General features: G+C 44.1%; 1 protein-coding gene across 3 annotated transcripts in view; it reads right to left on the reverse strand.

Annotated features, from left to right (window-relative positions):
* Window positions 1-24,931, reverse strand: part of ERC2 (ELKS/RAB6-interacting/CAST family member 2) — a 1,115,226-nt gene that overhangs the window by 979,163 nt on the left and 111,132 nt on the right. The window lies entirely within an intron of this gene.

Raw genomic sequence — 24,931 nt, forward strand, 5'->3', positions numbered from 1 at the left:
TGTGTATATTTTACTGTACTTATTAATAAATAAATGAAAAAAGATGCAGTCCCCCCTATTTTTATAACCAGCCAAGGGAAAGCATATAGCTGTGAGCTGGTCTTATTATGCTGGGAAGGGGCCAATATTCATGCACCTTTCCAGCTTATTAATATCATCTCACAGCTGTCTGCTTTGCCTTTGCTGGTTATTAAAAATGGTGGGTCCTTAAAAAATTGACATGGGGACAGATGAGGGTTGATATTAAAAGACTAGGACAATTCATGGATATTGGCCCCTTCCAAGCATAATAAGGCCAGCCCTCAGCCACCTCAGAAATGGCACATCCATTAGATGTGCCAATTCTGGCACTTAGCCTCTGATCTTCCCAACTGCCCTGGTGCAGTGGCAATCAGGGTATTGGTTTTGGGGTTGATGTCAGCTGTGTAATGTCCACTGACACCAAGTCCAGGAGTTAGTAATGGAGAGGATTTTTATCAGACTCCCCCAATAACCCTGTAGTCAAAAGAAATAGACACACTGAAACGTCCTTTATTTATAAAAAAAATCTCCCCTACAAGTTTCCTCTTTTACCCATTTATTACGAAAAAAAATAATCCACAGAGGTCTGCCACAATCCAAATGGAAGTATCACAGGGGTCTGCCACAATCTAAATGGAGGTCCCACAATGATCCCAGTCTTCATCATCCAGCCTATGGAGCCCCCTTCAGAGAACAAAGCTCCATACACTGGAGCAGCAGTTGCTGAGGGTTCTCATGTTGTACTCCATGAGACCCGGCCTCTGTGAATGGAGGAGACATCAGTAATGTTACTTCAGTTCACAGCGGCCAGTTCTCATGAGGGCAGTGCGAGTGCCGGACTGATAAGCGATGATATCACCACTCTTTATAAGTCCGCCACTCGCACTACCCTCATGAGAATCGGCCACTGTAAACTGAGGTGAACTGAACTGAGGCCTTAAGGTTACCTGAGTTCACAAGCTCCGGGTCTCCTGACAGCTATGAGCCCTGGAAACCTTAAGGGAGCTTTTAAGGGAAACTTTAACTTGAGTCCCAGCTGCTTGGACTCCTGGAGGCTATGAACTAAAGTTACCAGAGTTCACAGCCTCCAGGTGCTCCAGTAGCTGGTAACTCCAGTAATCTTGAAGTCTCTCTTAAAGGCTAAGGTTTCTGGGCCTCAAAACTGCCATGAGACCTGATGGCTGTGAACTCATGTAACCGAAAGGTTACACCACTGCTCATCAGTCCGGCACTTGTGCTACCCTCATGAGAATCCACTGCTGTTGACTTATGTGACTGCAGTAAGGTTACCTCAGTTAACAGCATCCGGTTCTCACTAGGACAGTGCGAGTACTGGCATGATGACGAGCGGTGACGTCACCGCTTATCATTGAACTGTGAATGGAGGTTACTGAGGTAACCTTACTGATATCACCTCAGTACAGAGGGGCTGAGTTTTGAGGAGTACAGCATTAGTCCCGGCAGTGGCTGCTGCTCCAGTCAATAGAGCTGTGTTTTTTGAATGTGGCTCCATAGACTGTACGAGGAAGACAGGCATCATCGTAGGATCTCCATCTGGATTGTGGCGGACCCCTGTGGATTTTATTTTCTTTTTTTTTGTAATAATGGAGTAAAAGATGGAACTTGTAGGGGAGTGATTTTTACAAATAAAGAACTTTTGTATGTGTGTGTTTCTTTCTTTTGACTAAAGGGTTAGTAATGGGGTGCCTGACGGACACCTTCCCACTACTAACCGATGGGCTTGATGTCACCATGGCAATCGGGAAGAGCCAAGCGCCTGAATTGATGCATTTAATGGATGTGCAATTTCCGGGGTGGCTGAGGGATGGTCAGCCTGAAGCTTTCTGCTTAGTCTTTGCTGGTTATTAAAATAGGGGGAACCCCACTATTTTTTTTTGCCCCCCCCCCCATTTTTAATCAGCACCAAATGCAATGCAGACAGCTGCGGGCTGATATTAGTAGGCTGGGAAGGTGAATGGATATTGTTTGCTTCCCAGCATAATTAAACCAGCTCACAGTATCCTACTTTCCCTTGGCTGGTTATAAAAATAGTGGGCAGCCACACTTTTTTTTTTTACTATCTTATTTCACAACATTAGGCCAGTGTTGTGAATTCTGCTCTTGGGTTCCCTCCGGTGGTTGTTGGTGGTAATGCAGTTGTCTCTGGATTGCAATCCTCGTCAGGTGTCCCTGCTGATTGCAGTACTGACTGGGGTATTTAAAGTTGCAGGATTCATTAGTCCTTGCCAGTTGTCCATTGTTCTTGGAGGTTATGGATCTCAGTCTGGTTCCCCTTGCCCTGCTGCCAAATCAGCAAAGATAAGTGTCTGGTTTTTGTTTCTTCAGCACACATGCTGTGTGCTTTACAAATCAGTGCTATTCATTGTTTTTTCTTGTCCAGCTCAGACTGTATCAGGATTTTTTCAGTCAAGTTGGATTCTCAGGAGATGCAGATATACGTTCCATGTCTTTAGTTAGATGGTGGAATTTTTGTATTATCTGCTGTGGATATTTTCATGGGTTTTAATACTGACCGCTTAGCATTCTGTCCTATTCTTTCCTATTTAGCTTGAGTGGCCTCTTTTGCTAAATCCTGTTTTCTGCCTGCGTGTGTCTTTCCTCTAATACTCACAGTCAATATTTGTGGGGGGCTGCCTATCCTTTGGGGTTCTGCTCTGAGGCAAGATAGGATTCCCATTTCCATCTATAGGGGTATTTAGTCCTCCGGCTGTGTCGAGGTGTCTAGGATATGTTAGGTACATCCCACGGCTACTTCTAGTTGTGGTGTCAGTTTAGGGTTTGCGGTCAGTACAGGTTCCACCACTCCTGAGAAAGTCTCATGCGGCTCCAAGGTCACCGGACCATAACAGGCCAGGTCATGTGCTGCACCGGCCAATCACAGCCATGCCAATAGTGACCGAACCGGAAGTGCTCACAGCCTTAAAGATTGTTAATTGGCTGCACTGCAGCCTTTCAATATGCTTTATTAGTCTGCCTAACCCAAATAGTAACACAACGTACTTACGGTAAGAAGCCAGTGTTTGGTACCGGACACTAGGTGTTCGGTACGAACCCCGAACTTTACAGTTCAGGTTTGCCCATCCCTAGTTAGGAGGAAAGCCTAAAAGAATTACATTTACTTAGTGCGCAAAGAGACTTCTAAGGGCTCGTGCATACGACTGATTTTCTCGAGTGCTATCCGTGGTTTTCACAGATAACACTAGTACCTATGATATTCTATGGAGAGAAAAAAAAAGGATCCAGCTCCAGAAATCCCATAAAACGAATGTTTATTGAAAATTCTTAAAATCCATTGTAACAGCATAATAGCAACTATCTCTATAGGGGTGGTCCAAATAACTAAAGCAATTGTTACCATCCACCTCTCGTGTCTCCCCTTTTCCTCATAGTTTGTAAGCTTGCGAGCAGGGCCCTCATTCCTCCTGGTATCTATTTTGAACTGTGATTTCTGTTATGCTGTAATGTCTATTGTCTGTACAAGTCCCCTCTATAAGTTGTAAAGCGCTGCGGAATATGTTGGCGCTATATAAATAAAAATTATTATTATTATTATAGGGGGGAGTTCACACTGGCAGACGCGTTTCAGACCCTAAGGTCATTAGTCATTGCATGAGGAGCTGGATCCTTTTTTCTTCACTTGATTGATATTCCCGCTGCACTGCTGACCTGTCAGTGTCTTGAATCCCTGGCCCCAGTTGGGTGAGCTGACTTTTCCTTTTTCTTGCTATGATATTCTATGGGGCTGTGCACATGTCAGATTTTTTACTTGGATCGAGTGGTCCGCGGAAAAAAAAAAAATCTAAGACTTGTCCGATTTTGCTCAGTGTGTCAAACCAAAATCTGCAATGCAAGTCTATGGGTCAGTGAAAAATAAAAAATAAAATCGGAGAGCACTCGAATGGCAGCCAAGTGCTGTCTGATTTTCACTGACAAAATAAAGAAGGTTGAGAAACTTGAAGAAAATAAATACTTATGTGCATGTATAAAATTCTTCTTGTGAATGTTGATCCAGTCCATCAGCACTCAGGATCAGGAGGAAAAAAATTGGTTCTATTAAGGCAAGTACATGCATTATGGATATATCTATTCCCCAATTCCCTATATCCTTTCCCATCCATTGGTTAAATGTGATGGACAGGTGTCTTTTTTTCAACCATGCCAACTGTGTAACTATGTCTGGAAAGAAAGTTTGAACACTCAGAATTTCGTTAGACACAGGCTGTCCAGTAGGCCTTAAGGCTAAGTTCACATTAGATTTTTTTGCAGCATTTTTAATGCATTTTTTATGCAAATTTTCAACTGTGTTTTACAGTACCAGCAAAGTCTATGAGATTTCAGAAATCTCATGTGCACACATTGTTTGTTTTTTTTGCCATCGGGATTTTGTGCTTTGAATAGTTTTCTTGCACGTTTTTTCAGCATTTTTCATCCATTGAAATTAATGGGTGATATCAGATTTTGCTGCGTTTTTTGTGCCAAAACCTGATTCTATGTAATACGACTTTTGTTTTCAAAACGAAACTTTATCAGCATGCACAAGAGACAAATCTAACAAGCCAAAACCGCAGCAAAAAATGCACAAAAAAGGCATCAAAAAATGCAAGAAAAACATGCTTTTTTCTGCAGCTTCTTTCCTGCCAAGAGATCGGGTATTGCTACAGAAAAAAAAACCGCTAAAAACAAACACCTAGTGCAAACTTACCCTAATAGCCCAAACAAGCTTTTGTGAAAATGCTCGTTTATGAATATGAGCCCTTGTAAAGTGAAGGAAATAAGGAAATAATTATTTGATCACTTGTTAAATTTGTAAGTTTGCCCACTGACAAAGACATGAACAGTCTATAATTTTAAGGGTAGGTTAATGTTAACATTGAGAGATAGAATATCAAAAATAAAATCCAGAAAATCACATTGTATAAATTTTATAAAGTTATTTGAATTTTGCAATGAGAAATAAGTATTTGATCGCTTTCACAAATAAGACTTAATACCTGGTGGCAAAACCCTTGTTGGCAAGCACAGCAGTCAGACTTTTTTTGTACTTGATGATGAGGTTTGCGCACATGTCAGGAGGAATCTTGGTTCACTCCTCTTTGCAGATCATCTCTAAATCATTAAGATTTTGAAGCTGTCACTTGGCAACGCGGAGCTTCAGCTCCCTCCATAAGATTTCTATGGGATTAAGGTCTGGAGACTGGCTAGGCCACTCCATGACCTTAATGAGCTTCTTTTTGAGCCACTCCTTTGTATGTCATTGTCTTGCTGGAAGACCCAATCACTACCCATTTTTAATGTCCTTGCGGAGGGAGGGAGTTTGTCACTCAGGATTTTATGGTACATGGTTCCATCTATTCTCCCAAGATGCAGTGAGGTAGTCTTGTGCCCTTAGCAGAGAAACACCCCCAAAACATAATGTTTCCACCTCCATGCTTGACAGTGGGGATGGTGTTCTTTGAGTCATAGGCAGCATTTCTTTTCCTCTAAACATGGCAAGTTGAGTTAATGCCAAAGACCTCAATTTTTGTCTCATCTGACCACAGCACCTTCTCCCAATCACTAACGGAATCATCCAAGTGTTAATTGGCAAACTTCAGACGGGCCTGCACATGTGCCTTCTTAAGCAGGGGGACCTTGCGGGCACTGCAGGATTTTAAACTTTTACGGTGTAATGAGTTACCAACGGTTTTCTTGGTGACTGTGGTCCCAGCTGTCTTGAGATCATTAACAATTTCCTCCCATGTAGTTTTAGGCTGATCTCTCACCTTTCCCATGATCAAGGATACACCACGAGGTGAGATTTTGCATGGTGCCCCAGATCAATGTCGATTGACAGTCATTTTGTATTTCTTACATTTTCTTACTATTGCACCAACAGTTGTCTCCTTCTCACCCAGCATCGTACTTATGGTTTTGTATTATGAGTCGCCCACCAGGGCTTGGGGTATTCGGTACCAGGTCCGGTCTTAAGGGGAGGTCACGGTGCTGTGACCCGGTCCGTGCCCTGGGACTCAAACTGATGGGGACAGTCTTTTAAGGATATTTGGTAATTAAGTCTATTATTCGTGACGCCACCTGTGGTGCTCGGTCATTAGGGACCAACGCTGCTTAAAGGGGTCCTCTGGGGTGATGTTGTTGCAGCAAGATTGTAACGCTTCCCACAGGTGAAGCGGGGTCCCCAGGGCTCCCAAGGTGTGTGTGGCAAGGATGGTGTATGCTGACGAAAAAGTGGAGGACACAGAGTTTGCAGTGTTTTACCTGGTTTACTGATGGTAGCAGTCCTCAGTCCAGGGTACTAGCAACAGGTACAGAAGGAGTCCAGGCAGTCCGGAAACAATTGGAAATCCCCTTGATGGGTCAAGTTTGGAGCCTTCCACTATGTGCTGCTTTTCTGGTCCCTTGCTCCCTAAAGTTTGCTGGCAAGGTACTCCTTTATCTCCTGTCCTGGGACAGTACCTGCACGGTAGGCAGCTTGAGCCGTTCTCTTGGGTTCTCAGGCGCAGCGACTCCAGGCTCTGACTGCTGCTGTACCTCAGGTGTTATACGGGCAGTTTGCGTGTAGTTCCTTGCTCTCCAGTTCTGCTATGGGGCTTGCAGCTCCCCACAGCCTCAGGTTCCCAGTCTCTGCACTCTGGCTTCTAGGAGGCCCACTCGCAGCCTCCTTGAGCCCTCAATCTCTCCTCTGCTCCTCACTTGTTATTATCTGCTTCAGACTGTATTTGTCTCTCTTAGACGTCTGCTCTCTCTGGTCTCCCTGGACCAACTGTCTAGTTCCTCCTCCAGACCAGGATGGAAATAGGGAAATTCCCCTAAAACAGGGTTTTGAGCTCCCCCTTCTGGCCTGGAGTTGGAAGATGTTGTGTGTAAGATTCACCTGCCAAAGGGATTCCTCTTGTTTCCAGGCATAGCACTACCCTCCCCGAGAGGAAGGCAGCACTACTGTGGTACCCGAACTCCTGGGGTGCCACAATTCCATTCCAGCTTTGTGCAGGTCTATGATCTTGTCCCTGGCATCCTTATAAAGCTCTTTGGTCTTGCCCATGTTGTAGAGGTTAGAGTCTGACTGATTAATTTTATAAAGGTGACTATGTTAGACAGCTGTCTTTAATGCAGGTAACAAGTTTATTAGGAGCATCTCACTAGTCTGTAGGAGCCAGAACTCTTAATGGTTGGTAGGGGATCAAATGCTTATTTCTCACTGCAAAATGCAAATAAATGTATATAATTTATACAATGTGATTTTCTGGATTTTATTAATGATATTGTATCTCTCAATGTTAAAATTAACCTACCCTTAAAAATTATAGACTGTCCATGTCTTTGTCAGTGGGCAAACTTACAAAATAAGCAAGGGATCAAATACTTATTTCCTTCCCTGTAAATATGGCAGGATACAGCTGATGAATGAGCAAATGGTTATTCAATGGCTCAAGGCATTGATGTGCGGGTCTAAACTGTCATAGTCGGCTGCACATCTTCTCGTCCTATCATTAATATGAACTGTATAGGGGCCCAATGATTGTCCGTCTACATGCAGCTTGCAATGCTGGTATGGATTTAAAGCAAAAAAAAGAGTTAGAATGGAATTCAAAGAAATTATTATACAGGTCTGATAGTTAAAAGGCTTTTCACACATCTAGTTAGAATGGCCACTGAAGTAATACCACATGAAACTTTATTTTCTAACATGTTATATTTAGTTTATTAGACAGGATAACATTTTTTTTTTTACTTAAATGCATGTAATTGGGGCTAAAAATCATTTTTGCTGTTGGATTCCATTAAAAATATTGCACCGCTTTCCTTTTACAGCCTCTGTGTTGTCCTGTCTATTTCTGGATGCTGAAAGAGTTAACTGATAATCAGTCAGCTTGCCTCACAGAGAGCTTCTAACTTTATCTGTCTTTTTCTGAGCTTCTCTCAGCGGATTTATGACCACAGACAACATCAAATTTTAACATGCACAGCAACAAAGTCTGTAAAAACCAAATGATGCATAATTGTTAATGACAAAATTGATTCTAGCCCAAACACATGCAATTAATTAAAAAAAAAATCCCCAAAAGTGGACAATATCTTTAACACTATGACACTTTCTTTTAGGCTGGTTTCACACTTGCGTTTTGATCTGCAGCGTTTTTTAAAAAAACGCATGTGGTGAAAAAACGCATGTAAACGCGGCAAAACGCTGCGTTTTTTTAGACGCATGCGTTTTTGCATGCAGAAAAAAAACGCAGCGTTTTGCAGCGTTTACATGCGTTTTTTCCTGCGTTTGCGTTTTTTAAACGCATGCTGAGAAGTGTGTGACAGCTGCCAATCATCAAAATCAACTAGAAAACCCACTATAAACAGAAATAGCTAGGGTTAGGGTTAGGATCCCTAGTAACCCTAGGGATCCTAACCCTAACCCTAGGGATCCTAACCCTAACCCTAACCCTAACCCTAACCCTAGGGATCCTAACCCTAACCCTAAGGGTTAGGGTTAGGATCCCTAGGGTTAGGGTTAGGGTTAGGATCCCTAGGGTTACTAGGGTTAGGGTTTTCTTGTTTTTTCTTGTGTTTAGGGTTAGGGTTTTCTTGTTTTTTCTTGTGTTTTCTTGTGTTTTTCTATAAAAACGCATGCGTTTTTAACGCAAGCAAAGGCATGTGCTTAAAAACGCATGCGTTTACATTGCCACAAAAAAACGCCGCTAGAAATTACTACAGGTTGCATTTCTGCAACTGGACGCATGCGTCAAAAAATGCATGCGTTGCTGAAAACGCGTCAAAACGCATGCTAAAAAAAACGCATGCGTTTTTACTGTTAAGTATAGGGAAAAAAACGCATGCGTTTTTTAGCGCTAAAACGCTGCGGATCAAAACGCAAGTGTGAAACCAGCCTAATACATTGGTAGTAAACAACATATTTTGCTCATGATATTTTTATTTTTATTCAGATAAGTTGAGTAAGCTCCTCAGGGGAGGGGCTTGATGACATTTAAAATATGCCCCACCTCCCATTGTATGATTATGAAAACCCTTTCACTCTCCTCTGCTGTGTGTGATTCTATTAAATAGAGAAGGATATGACAAAGATACAACACAATGACTGAAAAATGGCAATGACAAATATTACAGTCAACACAAAAACACAATGATTGTCTGCTTTAGTACAACCAATTTATTTTGCCGGTAGCTGACGTTTACTCCTTAACGATGTATTTGTTCATAATAAAAATACTAACTGATTACGAGTTTAAAAAGGACCAGTCATCAGGCAAAACGTGTTAGGCTAAGTTCTTAGAATATTCCTGCTGCTCCCAAGTATTCATTTTTTTTATTTTTATATCAACCATATGGTTTCAGATATATGGACCTTTATATTTTGTGCTATTTTTTATGATTATGGGGTGTGGCTCAGGGGGTAATAAAGCAAAGTAGCATAAAGACACGCCCCAGAGGATCCTGTGAGCAATGCCCTCTTGGTAAAATGTCTAAAAATCAGCACTAAATGAAAAGGCCCATATCTCTAGAACCGTATGGTGGATTTGAAAAAAAAAATAAAGGCAGAATACTCAGGGGGGCAGGGGGAATGAAAAATGGAGGGACAGGTCCTATTGAATATTTCCCATTAAAAAATAATTAACTTGATTCCAGTTTCAACAAGAGAGCAGTGCATTATAGATTACCTGTTGTTCACTGGCGAGTGTGAAAACATTTCTGGTGACACCTATAGAGATACATACAGGTGCTTCTCACTAATTTAGAATATCATCAAAAAGTTAATTTATTTCAGTTCTTCAATACAAAAGAGAAATGCACAGATTATATAGAGTCATTACAAATAGAGTGATCAATTTCAAGTGTTTCTTTCTATTAATTTTGATGAATATGGCTTACAACCAATGAAAACCCAAAAGTCATTAGAAAAAGCAAATTAGAATACTTTATAACACCAGCTTGAAAAATTATTTTAAAATCTGAAATGTTGGCCTACTGAAATGTATGTTCAGTAAATGCACTCAATACTTGGTTGGGGCTCCTTTTGCATCAATTACTGCATCAATGTGGTATGGCATGGAGGCAATCAGCCTGTGGAACTGCTGAGATGTTATGGAAGCCCAGGTTGCTTTGATCGCAGCCTTCAGCTCATCTGCATTGTTGGGTCTGGTGTCTCCCATCTTCCTCTCGACAGTACCCCGTAGATTCTCTATGGGATTAAGGTCAGGCGAGTTGGCTGGCCAATCAAGCACAGTGATACTGCTGCTTTTAAACCAGGTATTGGTATTTTGGAAGTGTGGACAGGTGCCAAGTCCTGCTGGAGAATGACATTTCCATCTCCAAAAAGCTTGTCGGCAGAGGGATGCATGAAGTGCTCTAAAATTTCCTGGTAGACGGCTGCGCTGACTTTGGTCTTGATAAAACACAGTGGACCTACACCAGCAGATGACATGGCTCCCCAAACCATCACTGATTGTGGAAAATTCACACTAGACCTCCAGCAGCTTGGATTGTGGCCTCTCCACTCTTCCTCCAGACTCTGGGACCTTGATTTCCAAATGAAATGCAAAATGTATTTTCATCTGAAAACAACACCTTGGACCACTGAGCAACAGTTCAGTTCTTTTTCTCCTTGGCCCAGGTAAGACGCTTCTGGCGTTGTCTATTGGTCATGAGTGGCTGACACAAGGAATGCGACACTTGTAACCCATGTCCTGGATACATCTGTGTGTGGTGGCTCTTGAAGTAATGACTCCAGCAGCAGTCCACTGCTTGTTAATCTCCCCCAAATTTTTGAATTGCCTTTTCTTAACAATCCTTTCAAGACCGGGTTGCTTGTGCACCTTTTTCTACCAGACTTTATCCTTCAACTCAACTATCCATTAATATGCTTGGATACAGCACTCTGAACAGCCAGCTTCTTTAGCAATGACCTTTTGTGGCTTACCTTCCTTGTGGAGTGTGTCAATGACTGCCTTCTGGACATCTGTCAAGCCAGCTGTCTTCCCCATGATTGTGGAGCTATTGAAACAGACTAAGGGACCTTTTTAAACACTTAGGAAGCATTTGCAGGTGTTTTTTGTTAATTATTCTAATTTACTGAGATAATAACTTTGGGTTTTTATTGGCTATAAGCCCTAATCATCAATATTAACAGAAATAAACACTTGAAATAAATCACTCTGTAATGACTCAATATGAGTTTTACTTTTTGTATTGAAGAACTTAAATAAATTAACTTTTTGATGATATTCTAATTTAGTGAGAAGCACTTGTATATCTGCATCAAGAGAAAACTTACTGTATAAACGGTTTCACATAAATAAAAATGCATAATCATTTGGAAGAAAAGACAAACCTTTGTTTTCCTGGAATCCAAAAACTGAATAGCATGGCAAATGAAAAAAAAAATGAAGCAAAATCAACACAAAAGCAGATCAAATGTAAGCAAAAAAATACAACTATAGGGACAGTTAGTATTGTCAGATCCATCCCCACCACATCCTGAGCAGAGCTGTACAAAGCAGACACATCTAGTAAATATTTTTGGACAGCAAACTTGAAATGAGTTGACAACAGCAATGAAATAGGATGTGACACAGAGCTTGGAAAAAAATGGAAACACAGCACAATAAAAAGCTTATTTTCATGATAACGGTGGTTGAACGCACAGCTTTAGTGATGGCTTCTCTTGTCGCATCCCTCAGTTTATCACATTTCAAAGGAACAAAATTGGACATTTGTTACAAAACTGACTGCATTTCCAAAATGTCTGGAGTCTTTTATATTTTTCTAAGGGCAAATTCAGACGTCTGTAAAAATGGACCGTGATGTACGGACTGGCTGAGGGTCTTCATAGGCATAAATGAGACCAGTGTCAAGTTCACACATTACGATCCGTTCACGGGCGTTTCAATTTGCCCATAACGGATAAAACAGACCAATCAGATTAAAAATAAATAAAAAAATCGGATTGCATTAGGACCAATGTTACTCAATGATTCTGTGCTGAGCTGCATTTTTTTTTTTTTATCAGCTCGGATTGGAATGAACTGATTAAAAAAAATGCAGTATGCTGCAAATGTATGCAAATTTCGGATCACAATCACCAATGCAAGTTAATGGGTGGGAGAGAAAATAAAAACACAGGCACACGCATTTTTATGCACCCATCTTATAGGAAACCTGACATATCATCACCAGAGTAAAGTAAATTCACAGCATTCACAGTCAGAATAGAACATAAAGAAATAAAAAAGTGGCACGGGTCCCCTTTAATTTTCTTAACCAGCTGAGGGAAAGCCGACAGCTGGGGGCTGATGTTTATAGTCTTAGAAGGGATAATAAACATGGAGCTTCCCAGGCTATTAGTATCAGCTCACACCTGTCTGCGTAGCGTTTACTGGTTATTAAAAAGGGGTGACCTCCACAAAAATGATGTGGCGCCCCCCCTGTTAATAACCAGAAAAGCTAAGCAGACAGCTGCGGGCTGATATTAATAGCCTAGAAAGGTGCCATGCATATTGTCCCCCTCACAGACAAAGAATATCAGCCCTCAGCTGAGCCAGAAATGGCGCATCCATTAGCTGCGCCAATTCTGGCACTTAGCCTCTCCACTTCCCACTTGCCCTGGTGGGGTGGCAAGTGGAGTAATAGTACTGGGGTTGATGTCAGCTGTTTTATGTTCTCTGACAACAATCCCAGGGGTTAGTAAGGGAGAGACATCAATAAGACACCCCCATTACTAACCCCATTGTCAAATGTAATATAGACAAACAGAGTGAATTCCGTTATTGGAAATAAAAACTCCACGACCCTCTTTTACCATTTATTAATATCCAAAGATAAATTAAAAAAACAAAGAAATCCTCACCTGTCCGCCAATAATCCATTTGTTAAAATGCAACCACTCAGCGTGGCATCCAGGAGACAATGAGCTGCATGTGAAGAAATGTCTCACTCAGCGAGCAGCGATGTCAGCGAGGTGAATTGGATTCATAGCTGATGAACTCCGCTCACCTTACTGACGTCAGTGCTTGGCACTGAAGCTGCTTTCTTCACACACAGACTGGCATCAAGGAGACACTGAGCTGAGTGGTTGCATTTTAGGTGACAGCTCAGCAAAGCATCCAGATGTAGAGGAGTTGGTCTCGTCGCATGATGAGGTGAGGATTTCTTGGTTTTTATTTTTCTTTGGATATTCATAAATGGGTAAAAGAGGGACAGAGATTTATTTCAAATAAAGGACATTGTGTGCTTATTTCAATTAAAGGAATTCTCTCTGTATTTGTCTTTATTACATTTGACTATGGGGTTAGTAATGTGAGTGTCTTATAAATGTCTCTTTATTACTAACCCCTGGGCTTGATGTCAGTGAGTATAAAACAGATGACATCAACCCCAATACTATTACCCCACTTGCCACCGCACCAGGGCAAGTGGGAAGACCAGTGCCAGAATTAGGGCATCTAATGGATGCGCCATGTCTGGAACAGCTGAGGGCTGATGTTCTTAGTCTGGGAGGGGGGGACAATATCCATGGCCCCTTCAGAGGCTACTAATATCATCCTGCATCTGTCTGCCTAGCCTTTGCTGGTTATTAATAATAGGATAGACCCCACATCATTTTGGGAGGGATCACCCCTTTTTAATAACCAGTACAAGCTACGCAGAAAGCTTTGAGCTAATATTAATAGCCTGTGAAGCTCCAAGTTTATTACACCCTTCACAGACTATAAACATCAGCCCCCAGCTGTTGACTTTCCCTTAGCTGGTTAAGAAAAATATGGAAGACCCCATGCCATTTTTTTGCTTTATTTATTTAAACTATTGGCTAAATACATGTACTACACAAGCATTGCACTAATTATATATCTCAATGATATCTATCATCTATCTACCTATAGCTGTATACAAGATGGTTTCATTAGTTAGTAAACTAGATGGAACTGAGAGAGAATTACTGTATGTAAAAGCTGATGTTAAAGACACATTGCATACGCATGCTACTTGCTAAAAATCGCATTGTGCTCGCATGACACTACTTTTCTGGTTGAACATCAGACCGAATTTTGAAATGCTTGTGTGACTCCGGCCTTAGAGTTTATTCCCAAAAATGGTATAGTGTATTAAAGGGGTATTCCTCATCTCAGACATTTATGACACCTTTCTTACCTTTACCTACTTCGAGACAGGGCTCTGCTAGGAATGGACAGGTGGCAGCACTTGTGTATCTCTTTCCAGAGCAAACATTTAGATAATTTTTGGAACACCTAAGAAGTGAAAGGAGAGAGTCATGCATGCTCAGCCACTTCTTCATTCCCAGTGACAGAAGAGTAGACCCCCGAAGATGAGACCTGCATCAATCAGACCTTATTTTTATGAATATGCTATAATTGTCCAAAAGCAGCAGCAACTAAGAGTGAGTTAATGGTGGAACCCAGCATGGACGATCCATGAAACTGGGTGAAAACGTCACCTCAAGTGGCAGGTTATAAGAGTGCAAAATGGATATTAAAAGAAATAGATAGACAGACGTAAAATGATATGTGGGCGCAAATACTCATAAATAGGCTGTAGAATGGTTTCTGGCTTGGCATGTATCCCAGGTCATGCTGCAGGGCTCGTTAAAGTATCAGACATTAACTTGTAGGGTAGTTGCCTATCCTAGGATACTGATACGAGAGATAATTTGCATTCTTGTCTTCCATGGAACATTGCCTTTTAGACTTCATTCTCAGCTGGTCTCTTCAATGAGAACCAGTTATTCCTTTACGTTGCTCCAACAGTGTCATAATTGGCCAGTCAGACTCTTCTCTACACTGAAGAGGGGCAAGCATCCCGAAATAGACTGTCTGCACATGAGTTTCTGGCTTGGAATTTATGCCGGGTCATTTTGCAAGGATTGTTAAGGGGTTTGACACTTTATCGATAGGGTCGCTACTGTTCCGGGGTGGTACTTGTGACACAGTTTATTTCATTCTTCAAAAGCGCTAATCTACATAATGTTCTCCCATTGTGCATTGCCTGTAAGGCTCCATACTCAGTTGACTTCTTTAGGGAGAATTAGTACTCCCCACTAGGGTTGAGAGAAACGGATCGTTTATTTTCATAAGTCGCCGACGTTTGGTAAAGTCGGCGTCTCATGAAACCCGACCCGATCCCTGTGTGGGGTCGGCCATGCGGTACGCGATCTTGGCGCCAAAGTTGCGTTTCGTATGACGCGTTTAGCGCCATTTTTTCAGCCAATGAAGGAGCGTGGGCAGAGTGATGACATAGGGGTTAGGGCGTGCACGCCTATCATCATTTTATCGCTTGTGCGCAGTAGCGATTTGGAATGTGTAAAACGAAATTCTCTGTGCTGGGACGGAGGGAGAGAGAGAGAGAGAGAGAGAGAGAGAGAGAGAGAGAGAGAGAGAGAGAGAGAGAGAGAGAGAGAGAGAGAGAAAAAAAAAAAAAACCCATTGACGTGCATAGGGTTTCGTGTTCCGGCCGATCCTCGACTTTGCGCAGTAATCGGCCGATTTCGCCCGACTCGACTTTTCCAACAGTCGGGTTTCGCAAAACATGACTCGACCCTAAAAAAGTCAAGGTCGCTCAACCCTACTCCCCACATGTCGCCTAAATGAGAAATAGTCATGAGAAGGACAAAACATCTATGCGTGACAGGGGACATATTTCAACTGATGTGCAATACACATACTGTACATAGTGTACCTTTTTACAACTAAGTAAATGCAAAAAAAGTAAAACATGCAAAAATGGTAATTTTCCAGTGTATGTCCAATTCTACTATGGTCTGATGAGTTCTTATACAAACTCTCCTTACGTTGGAACATAGCGGTTTTGATCATATAGACCAGGGGTGTCAAACTGCATTCCTCAAGGGCTGCAAACAGGTCATGTTTTCAGGATTTCCTTGTAATGCACAGGTGATCATTTAATCACCTGCACAGAATGATTCCAGCACCTTGTGCAATGAGAAGGAAATCTTGAAAACACGCATGGTTTGAGGCCCTCGAGGAATGCAGTTTGACACCCCTGATATAGACATTAGTGACCAGCAAACGTGCTCGGTGATACTCGGATATCACTCAAGTATCTGGGTGCTCGGATATGCTTTGCACTTGTTGAGCATTGGCTGGTGCTCGGTTTGAATGCTCAAATCCTTGTCCACCATGTTTGGTGCCTGTTACACAGCCAATAAACATGTGGGGATTGCCTGCCTGTCACTGCAATGCCATAGACATCTTAGTAGTGGCATTACTGCGATTGACTGGCCGCATTACCTCATCAGAAGTTAAAAAAGGACTGGTGCTGCCACGCTCGGCTAATGACACCATTGCACAGCTCAGGAACAGCTGTGATAGGAGGGAGAGAGCACATATCCTGGCCTGTATGTGCACAGTTTCATTAATCAGAGTCCTCTAGTGGTGCTACTGGTGCTGGTGCTGAACCATCATACTAAAAGTCCTTCTAAGGGCTAATCCTGTTATGTTTCTGTTTCTATGCAATACATACTGCATTTAGTCCAAGGACAACTGCTGGAGAAAAGAGTGGCTCTAGGCAGGACTTAGGGCTTTGCAGTATGTTGCCAAATATACAGCTGCTGCAGGTGATCAGTTTTTTGGGGGGTGAAAAAATGGACTATATTGTCATCTATACAGCTGAACCTGCTTTGTGTGAAATTTGGGTGGTTTAAAAATTTTAAAAACTGCTAGTCCTACTATAGTTCACAAAATTTTGTTCCAAAAATTGACTATGGTCATTCATACCATTTAAAATGCTTTGTGTAAAATTACTGTGGTTTGAACTTTTCAAAAACCGCTTGGCCTGCTACAGGTGACCACATTTTTCTTTTTTATTTGAAAAAATTTGTTTCAATTTATCAAGGAAACCTGGTTTCCAGAGACCTAGCAATTGCGAAATGTGTATGGCTTGCCCCCATGGGGCCGTGGAGTACTCGGTACTGGGTCCTTCAGTTCACAGGGGGATGTCACGGTGGCTGACCCGGTCCATGGCCCTGGGACGTCCGTGTAAAAGGGAAAGGTCTTTAAAGGGGAAATGTTCGTGACGCCACCTGTGGTATTCGGTCAGGGTGACCGATGCTGCTTTAAGGGGTCCGCTGGGGTGATGTTATGGCAGCTAGATGGTATACCTTCCCACAGGTGAAGTGTATCCCCAGGGCTTCCCGGTGTGTAGATGGTGGATGGTGAGAGGCGCAGTGAAGAACGAGGACACAAGGTTGCAGTCTCTTTACCTTTACTGAAGACTTCGGCATCCACAGTCCAGAGCACCAGACCACAGAGTAGGCAGAGTCCAGCCGGTTTGGAGGCAAGTCCAGAGTCCCCTTTTCCAGGTGGAAATTAGTAGCCTTCCTCTACTGCCGTGGTGTTGTAGTTCCTTACTGCCTAAGGCTTCACATAAGGTCCTCACAGATGTAATGTCTCTCTCTCTGTCCCCCATATTGGATAGGACAAACCCGTATGACTGGTGGCTTGAGGCGGTTTAAAGGGACTCTATCATTCCCCAGCCTCTAAGGGGTGCCACCGTGCCTCCTGGGTGTAGGGTGGACAGGTAACGTGAAATTAGCTGTCCTGCTGGTCTCTGGAGCAAGGCATAAAGGGTCGTTGCTCCCTCAGTGTTCCAGCTACCGGGCTTTTGCGCCTCAGAAGGAGGCAGCCTGTGTAGGGCTGGTCCCCTCCTGGTGTCAACTCCTTTGCTACGACTTCCTTCACCCTCTGCAATACAGTCCTGCCTTCGATGTCTCTTTCTAGGAGCTGCAGCTCTCAGGGCATGCACAGCTCCGTGTCCTTCTCCTTTGTTCTCTGACAGGATCTCACCCCTGTCAGGGACCAACTACCTGAGCAAAGCTCAGCCAGCGACTCACTAACTTTCCCTACAGGCGACCAGTTTTACCTATGTGGGGAGTGACCTAATAAATAGGAGCAAGAGCTCCCCCAGGTGGCCTGGAGTGTGAAATGTGTTGCATGTTTGTGATACCTGGATGCAGTTGTCCTTCTTTGCCTCCAAACGTAACACCACTCTCCCCTAGAGGAAAATGACATTACTGCAACGACCAGGACCCTGGTGCGCTGCACGTAAGATGCGCAGTAAGGGACGGGCAAGTGGGAGAGCTGATTATGGTGCACAAAGACTATGAGGACGTGGCGCTGGTGCGACTGCGCCTGTTGCTGGAGCACAAGCAAGATGCCCATCCATGAAACAGCTTCCTGTGCCATTTTGCAGGGAGGCACAGGACACCACTTCTGAAGACATAACAATGCTAACAGGTGGTCTGGTGAAAAGCAGAGAATGCTTCCAGCATGATTGCCTGTACCACCCACTCTTCCACACGGTGCAGACCTCACCTCCTAAGAGTCTGGATCTCCAAATCCTCACACTGATCCTCTTTCCTCCCACCATGTAGAGTCCCAGGAGACCAACTAGGACACTCCAAGGAGCTCTTTACATCATCATTTCTTGATTGTGGCCTCTCACCCTGCATGTTCCATGAGGGACAGGAGGACATGCAGTTTAATGATGTACATAAACTTGGAGCAGACACTATCACAAGACGCTGAAGGTGGGGAGCGGGAAATTTTGTCTAAGGAGGTAGATGATGATGAGACACAGTTTCCGATAACTCAGGATTCTGTTAAGTCACCAAGTCAGGAGGACCAGGGTGCAGCGGTGGAAGATGATGGAGGTGTTGGATGACTAAGTTACTGACCCAACCTGGGAAGCTCGCATACAGAGTGAGGCCAGCAGCACTGAGGCGAAGAGATCAGCAGCACCAAAACCGGCAGGAAGAGGCATTGGGGTGACCAGAGGGACAAGGAGGGTAACTGTCCCGCAGAGCATAGACACTTAAGAATTTCTCAGTCAAAGAGTCAGGTGTTCTCCAGTCTGGGACTGTTTTAACCCCTTAACGACCGCCGATACGCCTTTTAACGGCGGCAGCTAAGGGTACTTAAACCACAGCGCCGTTAATTAACGGCGCTTTGGAAAAAGTGAATAGCGCCCCCCAGAGTCGGATTTTCTCTGGGGTCTCGGTTGCTGGGGGTAGCCGAGACCCCAGAGAACATGATTCGGGGTTTTTTTACCGACCCCCGAGTTGCGATCGCCGGTAATTAACCGTTTACCGGCGATCGCAAAAAAAAAACGCGATCTCCCTTTTAATTTCTCTGTCCTCCGATGTGATCGCACATCAGAGGACAGAGAAATAGGGTCCCCGATAGCCCCCCGATACTCACCTGTCTCCCCCGGTGCTCCTCGTGGCTCCCGATGGGCGCCGCCATCTTCTTCCGACAAAAAAATGGTGGGCGCATGCGCAGTGCGCCCGCCGGCCGACACCCGGAGGATCTTTGGGGTCTCAGGTGCCGGGGGTAGCCGAGACCCCAAAGAACATGATCGCGGTCGGTTCTTACAGACCCCTGTTTTGCGATCGCCGGTAATTACCTGTTTACCGGCGGTCGCAAAAAAAAAAAAAAAAAGCGATCGGTCATTCTCTGTCCTCTGATGTGATCGCACATCAGAGGACAGAGAAATAGGGGGATTCAGGAACTCTGCTATACTTACCGGTGTCCCTGGGTCCTCCTGCGTCCCCTCCTGCCCGCCGGCTTCTTCCTATGGAAAGAAAATGGCGGATGCATGCGCAGTGCGCCCGCTCTCTGCTGCCATCTGCCGGCCGCCAGGAGAGAGGAGTTGGGGCTAAAATTAGGGTTAGGGTTGGGGCTAAATTTAGGGTTAGGGTTAGGGCTAGGGTTAGGCTTCTTTCACACTTGCGTCGGTACGGGGCCGTCGCAATGCGTCGGCCCGATGTACCGACGCGCATTGTGAAAATTGTGCACAACGTGGGCAGCGGATGCAGTTTTTCAACGCATCCGCTGCCCAGTCTATGTCCTGGGGAGGAGGGGGCAGAGTTACGGCCACGCATGAGCGGAAATGGTGGATGCGACGTACAAAAAAAAGGTTACATTGAACGTTTTTTTTTTGTAACGATGGTCCGCCAAAACACAACGGATCCAGTGCACGACAGATGCGACGTGTGGCCATCCGTCGGCAATACAAGTCTATGGGCAAAAAAGGCATCCTGCGGGCACATTTGCAGGATCCGTTTTTTGTCCAAAACGACGGATTGCGACGGATGCCACACGACGCAAGTGTGAAAGTAGCCTTAGGGCTAGGGTTAGGGTTGGGGCTAAAGCTAGGGCTAGGGTTAGGGTTAGGGCTAGGGTTGGAGCTAAACTTAAGGTTAGGGCTAGGGTTAGGGTTGGGGCTAAAGTTAGGGTTAGAGTTGGGATTAGGGTTTGGATTAGGATTGGTATTAGGGTTAGGGTTGGCATTAGGGTTAGGTTTGGGATTAGGGTTAGGTTTGATGTTAGGGTTGAGATTAGGATTAGGGGTGTGTTGGATTTAGGGTTTTAATTAGAGTTATGGTTAGGGTTGAGATTAGGGTTGTTTTGGGGTTAGGGTTGTGATTATCGTTAGGGTTGTGATTAGGATTATGGATCGGGTTGGGATTAGGGTTAGGGGTGTGTTGGGGTTAGGGTTGGAGTTAGAATTGGGGGGTTTCCACTGTTTAGGTACATCAGGGGGTCTCCAAACACTACAGCCAATTTTGCGCTCAAAAAGTCAAATGGTGCTCCCTCCCTTCTGAGCTCTGCCGTGCGCCCAAACAGTGGTTTACTCCCACATATGGGGCATCAGCATACTCGGGATAAATTGGACAACAACTTTTGGGGTCCAATTTCTCCTGTTACCCTTGTGAAAATAAAAACTTGGGGGCTAAAAAATCATTTTTGTGGAAAAAAAAAAATAAATTATTTTCACGACTCTGCATTATAAACTTCTGTGAAGCTCTTGGGCATTCAAAGTTCTCACCACACATCTAGATAAGTTCCTTGAGTGGTCTAGTTTCCAAAATGGGGTCACTTGTGGGGGGTTTCTACTGTTTAGGTACATCAGAGGCTCTGCAAACGCAACATAATGCCCGCAGACCAATCTATCAAAGTCTGCATTCCAAAACGGCGCTCCTTCCCTTCCGAGCTCTGCCGTGCGCCCAAACAGTGGTTTACCCCCACATATGGGGTACCAGCATACTCAGAACAAATTGGACAACAACTTTTGGGGTCCAATTTCTCTTGTTACCCTTGTGAAAATAAAAACTTGGGGGCTAAAAAAAAATTTTTCCACAAAAAAAATTTATTTTTTATTTTCACGACTCTGCATTATAAACTTCTGTGAAGCACTTGGGCATTCAAACTTCTCACCACACATCTAGATAAGTTCCTTGAGTGGTCTAGTTTCGAAACTGGGGTCACTTGTGGGGGGGTTTCTACTGTTTAGGCACATCAGGGGCTCTCCAAACGCGACATGGCGTCCGATCTCAATTCCAGCCAATTCTACATTGAAAAAGTAAAACAGCACTCCTCTTCCAAGCTCTGCGGTGCGCCCAAACAGTGGTTTACCCCCACATATGGGGTATCGACGTACTCAGGAGAAATTGCCCAACAACTTTTGTGGTCTAATTTCTCCTGTTACCCTTGTGAAAATAAAAATTTGGGGATAAAAAGATCATTTTTTGTAGAAAAAATGCGATTTTTTATTTTCACGGCTCTACGTTATAAACTTTTGTGAAGCACTTGGGGGTTCAAAGTGCTCACCACACATCTAGATAAGTTCCTTAAGGGGTCTAGTTTCCAAAATGGTGTCACTTGTGGGGGGTTTCCACTGTTTAGGCACATCAGGGGCTCTCTAAACATGACATGGCATCCGATCTCAATTCCAGCCAATTCTGCATTGAAAAAGTCAAACGGCGCTCCTTCTCTTCCAAGCTCTGCGGTGCGCCCAAACAGTGGTTTACCCCCACATATGGGGTATCGGCGTATTCAGGATAAATTGCACAACAACATTTATGGTTACATTTCCGTTTTACACTTGTGAAAATAAAAAAAAATGGTTCTGAAGTAAAATGTTTGCAAAAAAAAGTTAAATGTTCATTTTTTCCTTCCACATTGTTTCAGTTCCTGTGAAGCACGTAAAGGGTTAATAAACTTCTTGAATGTGGTTTTGAGCACCTTGAGGGGTTCAGTTTTTAGAATGGTGTCACACTTGGTTATTTTCTATCATATAGACCCCTCAAAATGACTTCAAATGTGATGTGGTCCCTAAAAAAAATGGTGTTGTAAAAATGAGAACTTGCTGGTCAACTTTTAACCCTTATAACGCCCTAACAAAAAAAAATTTTGTTTCCAAAATTGTGCTGATGTAAAGTAGACATGTGGGAAATGTTATTGATTAACTATTTTTAGTGACATATCTCTGTGATTTAAGGGCATAAAAATACAAATTTTGAAAATTGCTACATTTTTTAAATTTTCGCCATATTTCAGTTTTTTTCATAAATAATCACAAATAATATCAAAAATGTTGCCACTAACATGAAGTACAATATGTCACGAAAAAATAATCTCAGAATCAGCGGGATTCGTTAAAGAGTTCCAGAGTTATAACCTCATAAAGTGACAGTGGTCAGAATTGTAAAAATTGGCTTGGTCATTAAGTACCAAATTAGCTCTGTCACTAAGGGGTTAAAGAGAGTTCTGAGACAAAAAAAAAAAATCATTTGCAACCTGTGCATAGCCAAGATCAGCAGGAGCCTGACCACTAAGAGCCTAACCACAACAAGCATGACCAGGCACGTCATCTAAGCACACAACTTGGTGGGCCGAATGCCTGGGTCCACAATTGGCATCAGCAGGTGACACCATTGTCATGACACTGGTGCAGATGCCTCCTGCCCTGCACATGTCCTTCCACATTCTGATGCACCATAATCGGGAAATCCCAAATCCTTGTCCTAGCACAGCATTCAGGTGTCCCTGCTCCAGGCCTTGGAACAAAAACAAAACAAAAAAAAAGTTCCCAGCCACCCACTCACAGGCCCAAAAGCTAAATGGGCACATTTCCAGGCTGCTTGCCGTGGAAATATTGCTGTTTAGCCCTTTAGATAAAGAGGATTTCCACCAACTCATGGTTTCAGCTGTCCCTCAGTACTCGGCCCCCAGTCGCCACCATTACTCCTGGTGTGATGTTTCCGCCTTGTACCAGCATGTGTCCAGGAACATCACCTGTGCCTTTACCAATGCACTTACTGGGATTGTCTACTTAATGACCGACACGTGGGCCAGTGCTTGTGACCAGAGATACTATACTTCCCTGATGGCACACTGGGTGAACATTGTGGAGGCAGGGGCAGAGTCCCTCCCTGGCATGGCACATGCAATACCGATGCCGAGGATTGCTTGCCCTACTTCTATCAGTGTTTCCTCCACCTCACACACCAGTTCCTGCACACCCTCCTGCTCCTCCTCCTCCTCCTCCATCTCATATGTGCTATCTCAGAGCACGTCTTCCAGCTGGAAGCTCTGCAGCACTGCCTCAGTGAAGCGGCAACAGGCTCTGCTGAAGCTAATTTGATTAGAAGACAAATCGCACACAGCGGCAATGTTATTGAAAGGCATAACAGACCAGACAGATCTGTGAATCTCGCAGATGAACCTGCAACCAGGCATGGTCGTGTGTGGTAATGGCCGCAATCTGGGGTGGCGGCTGTGAAGCTTGGCCAGCTCACACATGTTCCATGCTTGGCCACGTGCTCAACTTGATAGTTCAGCAGTTTCTGAAAACCTACCCAGATTTGCCAAAGGTTCTGGTCTAGGTACGCCGCTTCAGCGCCCATTTCCACAAGTCAGCTACAGTTGCCGCTGCTCTGGTGTGCAACTTGACAACATGCTGGAATACCACACTGCACATGGTGACAAGGCTTTATGAGCAGCAGTGGCCAGTTGTAGAATACCAGCTCGTCGATATTCTAGTCAGCCTCCGCACATAACTGAAAAGTTGGCATGGATGTGTGACGCCCCAGGGTCCTGGTCGTTACAGTGATATTGCTTTCCTCACGGGGAGAGTGATGTTACACATGGAAACAATGAAGGATCTCTCTTTATCAGGTAATCACAATGCACACAACATGTTCACACTCCAGACCAGAAGGGGGAGCCCACACCCTGTTTATGGGTGGCTTCCCTATATAAATTCTGATTTGGAGGGAAAAGGGTCAGAAAGTGAGTTACAGAGAAGAGTGCAGTCCGACAGAGTATCAGGAGGTCTGAAGGGGCCCTGTAGTCTGAAGTACTACAGCCCCTGGAGAAAGAGACATACAGAAGGAAAGAACATCGTTCAGTGAGCAAGCAGGAGAGCGAAAGCACAGGAGAGTGACATCAGGGGAGGACAGCTGCGTATGAACCATCTCCCTCTGAAGCGCAGATGACCGGTAGCCGGAACACCGAGGTTGTAAGGCACTCCAAGACTTACAACAGAGACCGGAAGGACAGCTTAACTGCAAGTTACCTGTCTGCCCTAATACCCAGCAGGCACAGTGACACAGAGCCCGGGTCATGATAGAGACCCTATAAAAAGGCCCGAGTCACCTGTCATACGGGTTTGTGTCCTATCCTATATAGGGGACAGAGAGAACTGTGAGAACCTTATCAGAAGCCATAGGCAGTAAGGGACTACAACACCACCGCGCTAGAGGAAGGCTTTTATCTCCACCTGGTAAAGGGGAACTCTGGATTCGCTTCCAAGCCGGCCGGACCCTGCCTGTACCTGTGATCTGGTGCCCTGGACTGCGGTTGCCTGAAGCCTACAGTAAACCAGGTAAAGAAACTGCAAACCTGTGTCCTCGTTCTTTACTGCACCATTCACCATCTTCCATCTACACACACCGGGTGCCCTGGGGATATACTTCACCTGTGGGGAGTTGTACCATCTAGCTGCCATATCACCACCCCAGAGGACCCCTTAGAGCAGCATCGGTCCCCACTGACTGAATACCACAGGTGGC

The sequence above is a fragment of the Ranitomeya variabilis genome, chromosome 8 (assembly GCF_051348905.1).
Source record: "Ranitomeya variabilis isolate aRanVar5 chromosome 8, aRanVar5.hap1, whole genome shotgun sequence".
Lineage (NCBI taxonomy): Eukaryota > Metazoa > Chordata > Amphibia > Anura > Dendrobatidae > Ranitomeya > Ranitomeya variabilis.